The sequence below is a fragment of the Schistocerca serialis genome, chromosome 9 (assembly GCF_023864345.2).
Source record: "Schistocerca serialis cubense isolate TAMUIC-IGC-003099 chromosome 9, iqSchSeri2.2, whole genome shotgun sequence".
Classification (NCBI taxonomy): domain Eukaryota; kingdom Metazoa; phylum Arthropoda; class Insecta; order Orthoptera; family Acrididae; genus Schistocerca; species Schistocerca serialis.
Genome location: NC_064646.1, coordinates 167025027 through 167042479, shown reverse-complemented (window position 1 = coordinate 167042479; position 17453 = coordinate 167025027). Strand labels below are relative to the sequence as shown.

Genomic DNA, 17453 nt, shown 5'->3' with positions numbered 1-17453 from the left:
GTAGAAATGAACTGAAACAGGCTGATACGTTTCTGTCGACCGTTTACCATGCTTTATCAGCAGAAATCGGCATCTACATGCAAAAATCATGGGTGCAGAGCTGAAATGTACATGCAGTTTATCGAATCCAAGGTCCTTTTTGTGTAGCAAGAGGGCACAAGTGCTTTATATTAGGTTGGTACACAAGTTGGTAGCGTTTTTGAAACTTCCTGGCAGATTAAAACTGTGTACCGGACCGAGACTCAAACTCGCAGAAGTAAAGCTGTGAGGACGGGGCGTGAGTCGTGCTTGGGTAGCTCAGTTGGTAGAGCACTTGCCCGCAAAAGGCAAAGGTCCCGAGTTCGAGTCTCGGTCCGGCACACAGTTTTAATCTGCCAGGAAGTTTCATATCAGCGCACACTCCGTTGCAGAGTCAAAATCTCATTCTGGTAGCGTTTTTGGTTAGCATGTTGGTATTCCGGTTGCTGGTTGCTATGGCCTATAGGTTTATTTATCGATTGCCATTTTTATTTGTAGTCCACAGTTGATATTTGAGTTTACACACTAGCATTTGGAGCTAGAAAACGGAGTGCCAAGTGGATAAATCGGAATTGTAACAGTTCTGATACTAAATGTAACTGGATTTTCTCTTTTGATGCTAGTCAATTGTCAGGATGAGCATTCTAAAGCATTATGTCAGGGTGAAAATACTAAATAAGTTAATTTTTCTCTCTTAACAACATGTGGGCAGGGTGGTTGCTTCCTTGGCTCGGGTATGAGGTAGAATGAAACAGCATTTTTACATAAAAAACTTTTATTGAAGATATGTACAACTGTTTCCTTACTCGATGTTCTGGCTCGGAGAGCGGCAGCTGTGTCGTTTGCGAAGCCTTCTGCTGCGGCAGCGGTGGCGTCTGATTACGCGTGGCAGTGTGTATCTCGTGTCGCCGTCTGGCCCAGCTGACTAGAGACGCACAGCGCGAGGTGGCCCGTTTAATTATTGCGAGCGAAATCGTACATCGGATGGTGATACCTTGGATGTGGCGCCCCAGTGTTTCTCTTCTCTAAGCGGCTGCGTGTGTTGTGCGTCGGCCAGCGGAGCAGCGCGGCGGGGGAAGGCCAGTGTCCCGGACTCGAACAACGGACTCCCGCTTGCCAGTCTTCGGCTGTCAGATCTTCATCCTAGCTCACAGGTGACTGCTGATGTGAGCCCATCTCCTTCCCGTCCCTACGAGTCACCCGGGTACGTAAAAATCAGACTTCAAATACCTTTTAACTTCTGTCTTCTGGCGCCGAGGCTGCTGCTTGCTATTCCATTACAGCGGCGGACATGGTGCGTCTGTGCATGATGTAGTCTTTTCTTGCATGACGGTCTTCAGCACCGAAACTGACTGAAAACTACTGCTACTCTTCTCTTCTTCCTTCGTCTGTCAGGCTCACTGTGTCTCGCGTATTTATTCACTTCAGTTTACTGGAGGTGAACGACTTCACAAAAATGGTTCAAATGGCTCTGAGCACTATGGGACTTAACTGCTGAGGTCATCAGTCCCCTAGAACTTAGAACTACTTAAACCTAACTAACCTAAGGACATTAACCACAGCCATGCCCAAGGCAGGATTCGAACTTGCGACCATAGCGATCGCGCGGTTCCAGACTGTAGCGCCTAGAACCGCTCGGCCACTCCGGCCGGCGAAACGACTTCACGCTCATTGCCTCTTCTGTCACGTTGAAAAGCTTCTCGAAGAATCTTCTTAATGTCGATCATTGGCTCTTGGAATGTAGGCGAGAGCCTTTGATCACATGTGACAACTGAGAAACACGTGAGCCGGTCATTGCCTCTTCTGTCACGTTGAAAAGCTTCTCGAAGAATCTTCTTAACGATGATCAGTGGCTCTTGGAATGTAGGCGAGGGCCTTTGCTCACATGTGACAACTGAGAAACACGTGAGCCGGCCGGGCGATGCCCTGACGGCTGAATCGACAGCGTCCGCTTATGAGGAACTTGCTGACTTCACGGTCATTGTCTCTTCTGCTCTGCTGTTCTACCCACTGTTTGCCAGTACATAACTCTCGAAACTAAACCAATTTTTTCATTTATATTCTAATTTCTACTTCACTTTGATTTCACCAATTTATTTACTTAAGTACCACTCAACGGAATATTTCCGACATATTCTTCTGTTTAAGTTCAATGGAGGGGTGATAGCAGCGGAGGCAGCCAGAAAAATTTGGCTGTGTATGGGGATAATGCCACTGGACAGAATACAGCAAGATAATGGTTATTGTTTCGTATTAAGGAGGATCGTTTCGACATTACTCACTCTCGACGTTCGGCATTTGATGAAGATCGTTTAAATGCGTCAATCCACAATGATCCACGTCAAGTTACTCAAGAACTGGCAAATGTGATGAACTGTGATCATTCCACCACTGTGTGACATTTGCAGGCAACGGGAAAGGTTCAAAATCTGGATGTATGAGCACCGCATGCTCTAAGCTAAAATCACATAAATCAAGGGATGACCATATGTGTATCTCTAATTGCTCGTCATCAATGAGCACGTGAATAATACCGACGTTTCCTATCCTCTATCGTTACTGGTGACGATAAATGGTATCTTTATGCTAACATTAGGAAAAGAAAGGAATGGTTGGACCCAAACAAATTAGTAACTCCTTGTACAAAGATATGCGCGCATCCACAAAAGATAATGTTATGCTTGTGGTGGAACAGCGACGGTGTGGTCTACTATGAATTGCTTGTCCAAGGTGCGACCATCACTCCTGATGTCTATTGCCAACAATTAAGGCGTCCTGTAGACGCTGTCCAAGAACAACGACCACGAAGACTGCTTGAAGTGCTGCTACTCCACGATAACGCCATCTCGCGTTTTGCTAGACTGACAAAAACGCTATGTAAGAGGTTGGTTGGCTTGAAAAGTCGTTCCGTACGCAAGTTATTCACGTGATCTTACACCCTCATATTTTAACCTTTTCCGCTCTCTATCGTACAGCCTTCATGGAACTTCCTTTCCGGATGAAAATGCGTTCCAACATGGCTCGTGGAGATTACTTAACACTTCCGGGCTGAGATATCGTCGTCCATACATAAAACTCTCCCCTGACGTTTCGACTTCGACTGCGGAAAGCATCCTCCGAGTACAAGCGGCCAACTGCAACGAGAGCGCGAGTGAGCGCCGTATATACAAGCCATCTAGAGGGCGCCGCTGTCAATCACGTGACGTCGGCAGTGCTATGATCTCTGATATTGCCAACTTTCTCAATTGAAATTAATTGATTGTCACGCTGTTGCTGCAATGTTGACATCCATATCTTATCTAGCTTAAGACCTTCATCTTTTCTATTAAAATTATTGCAGTGTTTGGCAATCTCAATAGCCTCTCTGTACATTCGCGCATAATATTGCGACGTCTCTGCTATGACGGTCGTCTCACTAAACTTTATTTCATGATCACCTTCCTGAAACACATGATCCGCTACAGCCGATTTATCAATATGTCCGAGGCGGCAGTTCCTTTTATGTTCACCCAGACAGGTGTTGACGCTTCTTTTTGTTGTACCTATATAGACCTTTCCACAACTGCACGGAATTTTATAGACGCCTGGTGTAGCTACAGGATATCGTTTATCTTTTGCGGATCTTAAACATTCTTTCATTTTCGTGGTGGGTCTGAAAACAGTTTCCGCATCTTCTTGAAGGTCGCTCTAAGGTGTCAATCACATCATCTAAGTAAGCCGGTTCACATATTTTGTGCGTCCTGTCTATTAATGTTTTCATCACCCCTCTTTTATGTCTTGGGTGGTGGTTAGAATCTTTCTACAGATAACGATCAGTGTGTGTGTCTTTTCTGAAAACCTTATGACCGAATGATCCGTCTTCTCGTTTGATTACAGTCACATCTAAGAAGTTCAGGTGGCCACCGATTTCCTTTTCCATAGTGAATTGAATTCTTGGATTAATATTATTCAGATGTAACAGGAAGGCATCCAGTTCCTGTTAAGTAATGACAACACCTGCCGTGAAAGCCTTCATTCTATGATCATAGCTCGTGGAGTTCTTTGCTTGATAACTGCGTGATTTCTTCAGTCACAGAATCGAAAAGCTACCGCAGCGTTGGCAGACTGTTGTAAGTAGTGGAAGGGCATACATTAATGATGACTAAGGTCTCTGTTATGAATGTTTGTTGTATTTGTTAAACTTATAGAAAAACGCTACGAACTTATGCACCAAACCAATAGAATTGCACACAAAATAAAATCTGCATTAAAACAACCGTTTCATCAGCATAATTTCAGTTTTGTAATTATTTTACGAGTTATTATTTAAATATCGCAATCCTGTAAAAACAGTAGTCACAATAAGTTTGTTGATTAAAAGCACATAAGAAAAAACTTTGGAAAGTATGACGCATTTTATCTTTGAGTCACAGTGTCCTCTGTAATGGACGATATATGACTTGGATTAGGATAGTTCAATTTTAGTTTGTGCTACATGAATATTTTTGTAAACATACATGCTGCGTGGATGCCAAATCACAAAATTTTCATCCCAGAAATGAAAAAGAATTACTGAAAGAGTTAACGTATTTCGGCTCGGCGGTGGAATTCTGGGACCAGCCCAGCATTTGCCTGAACTATCGTAAGAAACTGACTAAACACCACATTCCGGCTGGGAGGTATAGCAGGCAACGGTCGTTAATACTCGACATGGATTCGATACGGGTCTGGTTCATTTCCCTGGCTCGCAAGCTAATTTGCTACGCTTTACGCTATACGAGCAGCCCAACAATTCACCTTTTACTGCTAATTTTAACAGCACTCTTTACCTTTACTTTGATACAGACCTACAGTATGGCTAACTGATGTGTTATGGAAAGTGGTCAGGAGATAATCAAAGGTCTCCTTCTAGTTGCGGAACTGGGGCACTCATGGTGAGGCCACTTTTGTGCAAGTTGCGGTGATCGCGTGTTGAGTGAGTTCAACTGACAGTGTTCATGTGAGCTGGAAGCTTCAATATCACTTCTAGAGTACTCCGTGGAATATTAGTGTCACTGCCACATGACCGTTGAAATTTCGGTTGCTGGACTGTTTCCAATGCACTATAGGGATGGCAAAAACCAACCAGATAAAACCGATACCCTTATTCTAGTGTTGAATAACCGGTATTTTTCGGTATTTGTTTGATCTCGGTTATAACAGCTGTTTTTTATATTTTACCAAGACAAAGAAAAAATCGAACTATGAGTTACCAATAGCAGCATGCTAAAATTTTCTGTTTAAACCTTTTTTCAAAAAAGGAGCAATTTTTATTCGTAAAATTTGCATTGGTTTGAAACTCGCGTTATTATAGCAAATGGGAAGCGCGATTAGTGCCGTTTAATAACAATGCCGACAGAAACGAGCAACGAACACATGGCATAATAATCGTTTTAGCACTGCTGAGACAATAATGTCCCTTTTACTGTGATTCGTGGATTAAGGCAAGCGCGCGCGTGCAGTGTGCAAAACTTGCCCTATACGATAGTTTATCGCTGTCGTTGCCGGACGTTCGTTGGCACCAACTCTAGTCCGGAAATATTTTTTCGGAGTCACATGGCAATGAAGTACAGTACTTCATTTACTTTAAAAGATTAAAGATGTGTCTACCATTTCAACTTTGAGAGTGACCTGGTAAAAACAGCATCTGTAACGAACCGTACAAATGTTGGTTTGGTTCCTGCTTTCATGCGGTATGATCGGCCCCAATTGAACAGCTCTGTCTGGAGGGTCAATATGGAGCTAGATCAGCTGCTTCGGGCGACTACTTTGTCAGGCAGAGGTTTGGTTTCTGTTGATGGTATTGGTCGGTGGGACTTTACAAGACATGGCCTGCGTCTCAGTAGGAAAGGGAAGGGTAAACTGGCTGGGATGCTAGCAAAATCTTTAAGAGGGGGAGGGGGCACTGAAACTCATGGGACTACTTTTTTAGGCTAAGATCAGTGTCCAATCACCCTGCATTGATGGAAGTCAAGGATAATGAGAAGTTCAGACAGGCAGGTACTAGAGAAGTTAAAATATCACAAGATTCCCATAACAGTACAGTGGAAAATAATATTAGTATGTCACAAGATTCACTTAAAAGCACACTGAAAAATAATGTTAGTATATTGCATCAGAATATCAGAGGATTAAATGACAAAGTAGATGAGCTTCTTATTTTTTTCAGAAGATTTAGAAACTGAGGCTGGAATAGATGTACTATGCCTGTCTGAACACCATATAGTCACAGGTATGGAGATGTTAATGTAGGCGGGTATAAGCTTTCAGCACATGTAAGTAGAGACGCTATGGAGAGAGGAGGAGTTGCCATATATGTTAAAATCTGTGAAAAATTTGGAAACTAAAAAATTTTGCGTAGAGCAACATATAGAAACTTGTGCATGTGAGCTTAAACTAAATAATGACACTCTTATAATTGTAGCCTTGTATAGGTCAGCATTGGGAAATTTTCAACTATTTTTGAAAAACTTGGGTTCTTTGTTTTACTACCTGTCTCACAGAGGAAAGCAAATTATTGTTTGTGGGGATTTCAATGTAGATTTTCTGAAAGGGTCCGATAGGATGCTTGGCCTTGAAGTAATACTTGGATCTTTCAATTTGAAATCAGTTATCTATTTTCCCTCATAGGTGGTACACAAAAAGCAGTACACTGATAGATTATGTTTTCATAGACCAAAGTAAATTTTATCAAATAAAAACTTTTCCTGTTAAGAATGGTCTGTCTGATCATGATGCACAGCTAGTTACAGTATATGAAATAGCTCCATACAGTAATGCAAAACAGTCATCCAAAATAGTGCGTTAAATTAACGATTAAAAAATTCAAAATTTTAGGAAAAACTTGCAACAGTTAGACTGGGATGAGGTTTACAGGGAACATGATGCTAATTTAATATTTAATCTATTTCATGATGCCTTTGTGAGTATATTTGAAAACAGTTTCACTAAGAAAACAGTAAAACATGTAAAACTCCATTGCTTACTAAAGGGACAAAAATATCTTGTAAACAGAATAGGGAAATATATCTTATAGCTAGGAAAAGTAGTGATCCCAAAATAGTGAAACATTAAAAAAACTACTGCACTCTATTAAGAAAAGTTATGAAAAAGTCCAGAAGTATGTGCATTATGTCTGTGATTAGCACATCTCTTAATAAAATTAAAACAATTTGTAACATTATTGAAAGGGAAATAGGGCAACCGAGAGTACAGGAAGACTGTATTTCTATCAAACACAATGAAAAGTTTGTTAACAAGAAGTCAGAAGTAGAAAACATTTTTAATAATCATTTTTAAGTGTTGTAGAGAAAATAGGATCCAGCTATTCGTTAGAAAATGCAAGGCAGTATATGGAAGAGGCAGTACCTATATGGGTTGATAAAATTGAAATTCAATCCACCTCTCCTACTGAAATTAGGAAAATAAGTAAAAGCTCACATGGAATTGATGGCATTTCCAACAGAGTACTAAAAGTTTGTTCCCAACAAATAAGTAGGATTCTCAGCCACATGTGTAGTCTCTCACTGAAACAGAGCATTTTTCCAGGTAGACTGAAATACGCTATTGTTAATCAATCGCATAAAAAGGGAATAGGATGCTAACAACTACTGCCCAATCCCACTTCTCACAGATTTATCCAAAATTCTTGAAAAAGTAATTATTAAAGAGTAGCATCACATATTTATAAAAATGAAGTACTAACAAAATGTCAATTTGGTTTTCAGAAAGGTTTTTCAACAGAAAATGCTATATAGGGTTTCACTGGTCAAGTATTAAATGCATTGAATAACCGAACATTACCCGTAGGGATATTTTGTGATCTCTCAAAGGCTTTTGGTTGTGTAAATCACGAAATTCTTCTAGATATGCTTAAGTATTGTGGAATGAGTTGGACAGTGCAGAAATGGTTTAATTCATACTTAACTGGAAGACTGCAGAAGGTCGAAATTAACAGTACAGATAGTCTGCAAATATCAGCAGAGGCATCTAACGGGGGAGGTATCATAAATGGTGTCCCACAGGGTTCAGTCTTGGGTCCCTTATTATTCTTAATATATATTAACGACTTGCCACTCTACATTCATGAAGATGCAAAGCTAGATCTTTTTGCTGATGATTTTAGTAATCACCCCCAAGAAGCAAAAATCAGCTGCGGAAATTGTAAATAATGTCTTCAGAGAGTTATTAAGTGGTTCTCTGCAAATGGACTCTCACTAAATTTTGAGAAAACACAGTTCATACAATTCTGTGCAATAAATGGAATAACACCATCGATAAATATAGACTATGAAGAGAAGTCTGTTGCTAAAGCAGAATACTCAAAATTTCTGGGTGTGTGCACTGATGAGAAATTGAATTGGAAGAAACACATTGATGATCTGCTGAGGTGGTTAGGTTTTGCAAATTTTGGTGATAAACATATGGGTAAATTAGCCTACTATGCCTATTTTCATTCACTGCTTTCATATGGCATCATATTTTGGGGCAGTTCGTCATTAGGAGAGAAAGTATTCATTGCACAAAAGCATGTCATCAGAATAATTTCTGGAGCCCACCCAAAATTACCTTGCAGGCATTTATTTAAGGAACTCGTGATATTCACAGTACCTTAGCAATACATATACTCTCTTATGAAATTTGTCATCAATAATCCATCCCAATTCAAAAATAACAGCGAAGTGCATAGCTACAACACTAGAAGAAAGCATGATCTTCACTATTCTGGATTAAATCTCGCTTTGGCACAGAAAGGGGAGAATTACGCTACCACAAAAGCCTTTGGTCATTTGCCAAATAGTATTAAAAGTCTGACAGATAGCAAACCAACTTTTCAAAGCAAATTAAACGAATTTCTGAATGACAACTCCTTCTACTCAATAGATCAGTTCTTAGATATGAAGCAGTAACCGTAAAAAATTAATTAATTCATTATTTTGTGTAAACAAAACTTATGTTAAAGTGACACGTTCCACACCACTATGCTGTGCTATAGATGATTTGATAATGAGCCTAGGTTCGATACTATTCATCACGCAACAAAGAAAATGTATATTGCAACTCGGACGGTTCTCCGCAGTTTATTGCATTATTTGGTAAACCATTCTGTTGGCGACGTGACGCCTTCCAGAATCCCGCAAATTGGTAAAAACAGAAAATAGCTGCTCTGTTCCCATGTCTACGTAACATGCCTTTATCTACAAATCAACACGACAAACAAGGTTTTCAAGTTCATTGTCCACCCTTGAGTTCTAACTATGCGTAATTCACAAACAGTGGTATGACCCCGATTACAACCAGATTATTGAGCAGAGTTTCAAAAAGTTTGAATCAACAGCAGAATACTGGTGATAGTTTGTACTATTTAACCAGTTATGAGATTTCGAGAATAGCAGAAAACTGTGGATGAACGAAGTTATGTTTTATTTGTCTGTCTGATTTAATATTTTGATTCTATATATCCTGAAACTGAGATAGTCCAAATTTTTCTATTTTGTTCGCTTTCTACATTTACTGCAGGAAAAAAATACGAAAAAACGGAAATCAGTTATTTTAAGCGATTTTAACAGTTAGGTTAAACTGGCGTTGAAGAAACCGATACAAACGAAAACCAGCTATTTCAGCGATAACCGCCATCCCTAAGTTGCCCGACAACTTCAATTGTGAAGAAGATAGCCGATAAGGAGGGCAATATCTTTGTTCCACGTGTCTATTCAGTGCACCTGAGTCGGCAAAAGCAGTGCACAAAGCATTTCGTCGTCATCCAAACATTCTACCTCCAATGAGAAAGATCAGTTGTTGGTGGAATAAACAATTTATTGAAACTGGCTCTTCGCACAGAGGTGAAAGCGTATAGAGAAGTTTGACTAAAACAAACATAGCCCTGGTGTGTGATGAGGAGCCGTTTACTGTTCAAACAATACCGAACACAATTGACAGAGGGTCTGTACTCAAACTTCAAGGCCAAGGCAGTAAAATTTTGCGAATACATGCTTCAACACACGGAAGAAAAGGACAATTTTCTGCCTTGCGCAATTTTTGCGGAGAGGTGACGTCCCATTTCGTGAGAAAATCTGTAGGCGTTATGTCCGTTTTTAGGGACTGTAAATTCACCATACAACACGCGGCTATGAAAGACAAAGACACTTATCAAAAGTGAATAAATAATTAGCGCCAGCGGTTTATAGTAAAATTTATGTTTGTGCGGGGAGCGGGGGGGGGGGGGGGGGGGGGGGGCGGGGGGGGGGTGCGAGCAACCCCGGTACGTTGTCAATATCTTAATAATTTAAAAACGTGCCTCAGACATGTGACGTTATCATTTGCATGTATTTCAACCTGCCTTGACCTCCTTTGCCGTTTTAGTAACTTACTGGTTTATTTGGTGCAACTATCAGTATGTCCTGTTGGGTACAGACATGTTTTTCTGAATATGTACGTCACGGAGATGTTTCACACTATCCGTAGGTTCCGCCTACACATTGTGACGCATTGTCCTGAAGTGATGTGACGGTAATGACGTGTTCGCGTCTCCGTATCGCTGCCCTTTGAGATATTTATCTCCACCTACTAATGCAATACCCCTGATAGAGACAACATGTGGCTTGAGCGAGATAGTAGACGTCATCTGCGCTTACGTCACATGGCGTTAAGCAGTTCCTTCTCTGCTTAATATCGTCTGGGATCGTTAGTTGATCGACGGTGGACCCAAGACGTCTTGAATGTATAATGAAGAAGGCTAAGTTCTGCGTCTCTTACGTTTGTCGCCAAGTTTATGTTAACAGAAGGAAGTCTACTGCGTACATTCTGATGGGAACAAAGCAACGGAATGGCGTTAAGAGTTTAGTATACAGCTTAAAGTACAAGAAGGAAGGAAGATTAGGGTTGAACGTCCCGTCGACATCGTGCTCTCTAGTGACTGAACACAAGCTTGGATTGTTTCAAGGATGGGGTAGGAAATCGGCCGTGCCGTTTAGAAGGAACCATCTCGGAATTTACCATCAGCGATTTATCAGGATAACCTAGGTCTGAATAGCCGGACGCGGATTTTGTTGAATCCTACCTTGAAGTCCACTATGTGGGGTCTAGGAAGCATGCCTTCTCGGATAGCTAGACAACATTCAAACAAATTGTATTACTGAGTTTTATTACGAAATGAACAGTGACAATACTTAACTTTGACAACGACACAGAAGTGTCGCAAGCGAAGGACAACATGCCAAGTAAACAAGGTTCTCCAGTATATCAGTCCTAATGCAAGAGAAGTAGTACAGTTGACTCTTCTATTCAGGTCGCTAGTCTTGAAGCTTCTGTAGAACTGGGTGCGACCAGTCGGCGCGGCGCTTACGTCCTCTTCACATAGGGGCCGCTGCTGGTGCGTTGTCGTACTGGAGAGGGGTCGGTCAGCGTGCAACTGGCTGACTTCGTCTCACTGGCCTCTCTGCTCTAACGTTCGCAACTAGCGTGCAGGTGCGTGACTTTACGTCGTAACAGATTTGAGCGTCGTCCTCGCGAAAGCAAATCCATCTGCTGACAACTAGTCACTTCCCTCGGTATCTCAAAGTACAGCTGTTCTCAACCTGAAATCTCGTTTAAACTTCACACTCTTTACTAGGCGTGGTTCTGTTGGATGTGGTGTGCCTTTGCTTTCCTTAGATTAGTGAATTTACTTGTCTACAAAGTTCTAGAGGAACCTCCAGTTCTATGCAGAGTCAGGATCAATGCGCAACTAGGTTTTTCCATACAATATAAAAATACCGAATTTCTAGTGTTGTGAAGAAAGTGCAGTCGTCCATGGTAAGAATGGTCATTGTTGATGTGGTGTCACCGCCAGACACCACACTTGCTAGGTGGTAGCCTTTAAATCGGCCGCGGTCCGTTAGTATACGTCGGACCCACGTGTCGCCACTATCAGTGATTGCAGACCGAGCGCCGCCACACGGCAGGTCTAGAGAGACTTCCTAGCACTCGCCCCAGTTGTACAGCCGACTTTGCTAGCGATGGTTCACTGACAAATTACGCTCTCATTTGCCGAGACGATAGTTAGCATAGCCTTCAGCTACGTCATTTGCTACGACCTAGCAAGGCGCCATTACCAGTTATTATTGATGCTTTAAAACATGTACCGTCAAGAGCGATGTTCACCAATTATGGATTAAAGTTAAGTATTCCAGAAGATACGTACATTTTTTGCTAGTCTCAATTCCTTGTCCTGTTCCAGACCTCACGCCAGCCTGCGTGAGCTTAAACGCGTGCCTTTCGGCTTCCTCATAATGGGTTGGCTGTCTTGCCAATCCACAACAGTTAAAACACAGCTGCCTGTAATAGAAAACGTCTGCCGGTTGCACACAACAATGTAATCGGTATTCCGAGAGAGTGAAAATAAAGAATGAATGGATTTAAAAGTAATTGAGAACATCTCAATATATTTGTGTAATAGCTTATTCATTTAATTAAGATTCAAGTAAAGTCTAAATCCGGATCACTTTCAATGTTTCATCATTGAGAAGCTTCCATGACAGTTTTTACTTAGTCTCGAATTTTGGATGCACTGGATAAGTACGTGACAGAGGTGAAATAAAATGCGTTTACTATGTGATAGACCAAAAATCATTCTTCAGTCAATCATTCCAGAAAATATTGAGGGGTCACTGTGACCCTCGTGTACAGTTCGTGTGACAATTCCTGACGTGTACACTAATAGGATTAAATGTGCAGGCGTAACGTTGCAAAACGATGTCAAATGGAACGAACACGTAAAGTCGGTTGTAGGGAAGGGGAATGGATGAATTCGGTTTATTAGGAAAACTCTAAGGTAGTGCAGCTCCTCTATAAAAGAGAGCGCGTATAGAACACTAGTTCAATCCATTCGTGAGGACTTCTCGAGTGTTTGGGTCCTCCACCAGGTAGGATTCAGAGGTGTGCTGCTTCATTTTTTGCCTTGAACTGAAAAGGGAACCTCTGGATGAAAGACGACCTTCTTTTCGCGAAACATTATTGAGATAGTATAGAGCACCGGCATTTGCGACAGAATGCGGTACGATTCGACCGCCACGAAAATACATCTCGTCTCAGTACGGCGAATACAAGATAAGAGAAATCGGGGCTCGTATGGAAGCATATGGATAGTCGTTTTTCCCTAACTCTATTTGCTAATGTAACAGGAAACGGAATGACTAACAGTGGTACAAGGTACCCTCCGCCATGCGTCATATAGTGACTTGCAGCGTGTGAATGTAGATGTAGCACTCACTCTTTATACGTGTGCGCAGAACATTAGTCTTCTTTTACTAATTTCATCTTAATTATGTTTATTTGTAATTAAATGGAAAGTTTCGAACCAGAACGCTAATCGGTTGCAAAATGCACACGTAGATTCATTTCCAGTAGTTACTCAACACGTTTGGGTGTAGGAGCTATCGTTTAAGTCGCTCAAAAAAGTTCATCAGTGTCATAGATGCATCATATACCCTCCACTCGTAAGCAGTTAAATTAGAAACGTCTGATCAGTAGCGTACGACACCTCCATTCGCCCTGGTGAAAACGTCGATTGACTCCGCGAGACATCACAATCTTTGGAGAGCCATTCTGATCCATGATCGATCGATCGATGCTGCGGTTCAAGAAAACTGTTCAGAACTATGTCCCAGGCGCGTACGCCTCACTGGATGGTGTACCAGATGTGCTGGAACGTGGTGAAGCGAGCTTAAAGAGGCGAGCGCCTGATCCCCCAGTTCCGACCAAGATTTACGGGAAGTTTCTTTGGTTATCAGGCGAATGTTGAAACTGGAAACCCTCTCTAAAAAATAATGACAGCCTCATGTCCATCTAGTGCTCTTCATACAATACTGACTAACTCGAAAGCGATGTTGAATGTACAGCTCGCATGCAGGTTACTGTAGGTAAACTAATGGGTTTACATGATCGAGCTGTAGTTTCCTGAATCGTCGCGTGCCAGCTACCAACTTATACCACGACTCATCAGTCCAATATGTTATGTCCTGCCCACTCGCTATACAGAAAGGTGTGTTCTTGTTCAAAATGACAGTGGACAGTCACGTGTGCTGAAACATAAAGCTTTGCAAAAAGAACTGCTGCAGTTCCTTCAGCAAGGACACTGGGGGATTGTTCATAGGAAACAGTTAGCTCGCCGACGAGGTACTTGCCAGGGTATGGACACCCGAACAGAACAGATGACGTCACAGTGTCAAGCACGTGCGGAAAATCAGTCCGCTCCGCCTGGCCGCAGCCCATTTGGAGACTAGCCGTTCAACGAATCCTATAGCAGCGACTTAAGAACTGTATTGTTTCACTTGTATTTCGAATTGTATATACGGAAGAGACTTCTTATTTGTCTGTCGCCCATTGCTTGCGACACGTCTGTATCTCACAAAGTTAAGTATTGTCATCTTTTCCCTTTGTAATAAACTTCATTAATACGAAATGCTTGAATTCTTGTCTAGCGATCCGAGAAGCAGGTTTCCTAGGCACCCCATATTCGACTAGAAGGCAAACCACAACACAATAGACGGTTTTCAGTGTTTCGAACTACAGAATTCGGTGCTCCTGCCCCCATACAAATCTCTGTGTCGCATGACGTGCGAATAGCAAAGGTACACTAGTGAGACTTTGGTGTCTTCATCAGATAGCGCGAAGAAGTTTCAGGATGTAAGACTGCCCACCTGTTATTGTTATTGTTGTTGTTGATGATGATGACGTTGCTGTGCAGCACTGAACTACACCGAGTCCGCTGTTAAAATCCTCGATTTATAACGATAACCCTTGTCATCAGTTTGGTGTTGCCAAAGGTAGTTAACGTTGGAGGCGGTGATTTTCATGTTACACTACTGGCCATTAAAATTGCTACACCACGAAGATGACGTGCTATAGACGCGAAATTTAACTGACAGGAAGACGATGCTGTGATATGCAAACGGTTATCTTTTCAGAGCATTCACACAATGTTGGCGTCGGTGGCGACACCTACAACGTGCTGACATGAGGAAAGTTTCAAACCGATTTCTCATACACAAACAGCAGTTGACCGGCGTTGCCTGGTGAAACGTTGATGTAATGCCTCGTGTAAGGAGGAGAAACGCGAACCACCACGTTTCCGACTTTGATAAAGGTCGGAATGTAGCCTATCGCGATTGCGGTTTATCGTATCGCGACATTGCTGCTCGCGTTGGTCGAGATCCAATGATTGTTAGCAGAATATGGAATCGGTTTGTTCGGGAGGGTAATACGGAACGCCGTGCTGGATCCCAAAGGCCTCGTATCACTAGCAGTCGAGATGACAGGAATCTTATCCGCATGGCTGTAACGGATCGTGCAGCCACGTCTCGATACCTGAGTCCACAGATGGGGACGTTTGCAAGACAACAACCATCTGCACGAACAGTTCGACGACGTTTGCAGCAGCGTGGACTATCAGCTCGGAGACCATGGCTGCGGTTACCCTTGACGCTGCATCATAGACAGGAGCGCCTGCGATGGTGTATCCAACGACGAACCTGGGTGCACGAATGGCAAAACGTAATTTTTTCGGATGAATCCAGGTTATATTTACAGTATCATGATGGACGCATCCATGTTTGACGACATCGCGGTGAACGCGCATTGGAAGCGTGTACTCGTCATCTACATACTGGCGTATCACCCGGCGTGATGGTATGGGGTGCCATTGGTTACACGTCTCGGTCACCTCTTGTTCGCATTGACGGCACTTTGAACAGTGGACGTTACATTTCAGATGTCTTACGACCTGTGGCTCTACCCTTCATTCGATCCCTGTGAAACCCTCCATTTCAGCAGGATAATGCACGACCGCATGTTGCAGGTCCTGTACGGGCCTTTCTGGAGATAGCAAATGTTCGAATGCTGCAATGGCCAGCACATTCTACAGATCTCTCAATAACTAAAAATGTCTGGTCAATGGTGGCCGAGCAACTGGCTCGTCACAGTACGCCAGTCACTACTCTTGATGAACTGTGGTATCGTGTTGAAGCTGCATGGGCAGCTGTACCTGTACACGCGATCCAACCTCTGTTTGACTCAATGCCCAGGCGATCGAGGCCGTTATTACGGCCAGAGGTAGTAGTTCTGGGTACTGATTTCTTAGGATCTATGCACCCAAATAGCGTTAAAATGTAATCACATGTCAGTTCTAGTATAATATATTTGTCCAATGAATACCCGTTTATCATCTGAATTTCTTCATGGTGTAGCAATTTTAATGGCCAGTAGTGTACTTTACACGCTTCTAGACCGTAATGATAAAAGTAATTACTGGAAATATTTGTTGGTGTGTATTACATACTTACTTAGTTTCCAGCTTGCAAACAATTATATTACAAGTAACCATCTTTAAAGTTGTTGTTGTTGTGGTCTTCAGTCCTGAGACTGGTTTGATGCAGCTCTCCATGCTACTCTATCCTGTGCAAGCTTCTTCATCGTCCAGTACCTACTGCAACCTACATCCTTCTGAATCTGTTTAGTGTACTCATCTCTTGGTCTCCCTCTACGATTTTTACCCTCCACGCTGCCCTCCAATACTAAATTGGTGATCCCTTTATGCCTCAGAACATATCCTACCAACCGATCCCTTCTTCTAGTCAAGTTGTGCCACAAGTTGCTCTTGTCCCCAATTATACTCAATACCTTCTCATTAGTTATATGATCTAAAGATGAAATTAGAAAAACAAGCCTAATGGTTCATGGGTACGTCCAAAAATTGAGGTCGAGCGGACCGACGAGAAGAACTGTAAAAAGTTTGAAAAAGAATGGAAGGCAAACTCAATTGACTTCAGAATTAACTTAAAAGTAGATATTTAGAAGTAGATACCATCGATGTAGCGAAGCAGCTTAAATTATTTAATAAAGGGAAGACTTGCTGCCGGCCGGTGTGGCCGTGCGGTTCTAGGCGCTTCAGTCTGGAACCGCGTGCCCGCTACGGTCGCAGGTTCGAATCCTGCCTCGGCATGGATGTGTGTGATGTCCTTAGGTTAGTTAAGTTTAAGTAGTTCTAAGTTCTAGGGGAGTGATGACTACAGATGTTAAGTCCCACAGTGCTCAGAGCCATTTGAAGACTTGCTATCGAGACTGTGTATCTGTTACGATCCTTTCGGACAATACCCATGAAATAGCAGTATACAACCACTTGCTGGACAAAAGGTCCGTACCCAAAGACGAGAAAGTTGTACAGACCACACCAATGAACAAGCAAGGATATAGAAGTAATCCGCTGGAACGTATATTGTGTTCGAACACTATGAAATGAGTCTCGTGTGTACAGCATGTCAAACTGCCTGCACTCACTACCGTGCGTCTGGCCGGCGGAGTGTTCCAGAATTTGTCTTTGGCGTTACGTAAAACAACCAGACTTCAGGTCATGGTATTCGGAGATTTGCTATGAAAATGTT

General features: G+C 42.3%; 1 non-coding gene across 1 annotated transcript; it reads left to right on the top strand.

Moving 5' to 3' along the window:
• Window positions 1-285: 285 nt before the first annotated feature.
• Trnal-caa (transfer RNA leucine (anticodon CAA)) lies at window positions 286-360 on the top strand. Its single transcript has one exon. It is a non-coding gene; the product is annotated as a tRNA-Leu (tRNA).
• The last annotated feature ends 17093 nt before the right edge of the window (window positions 361-17453 follow it).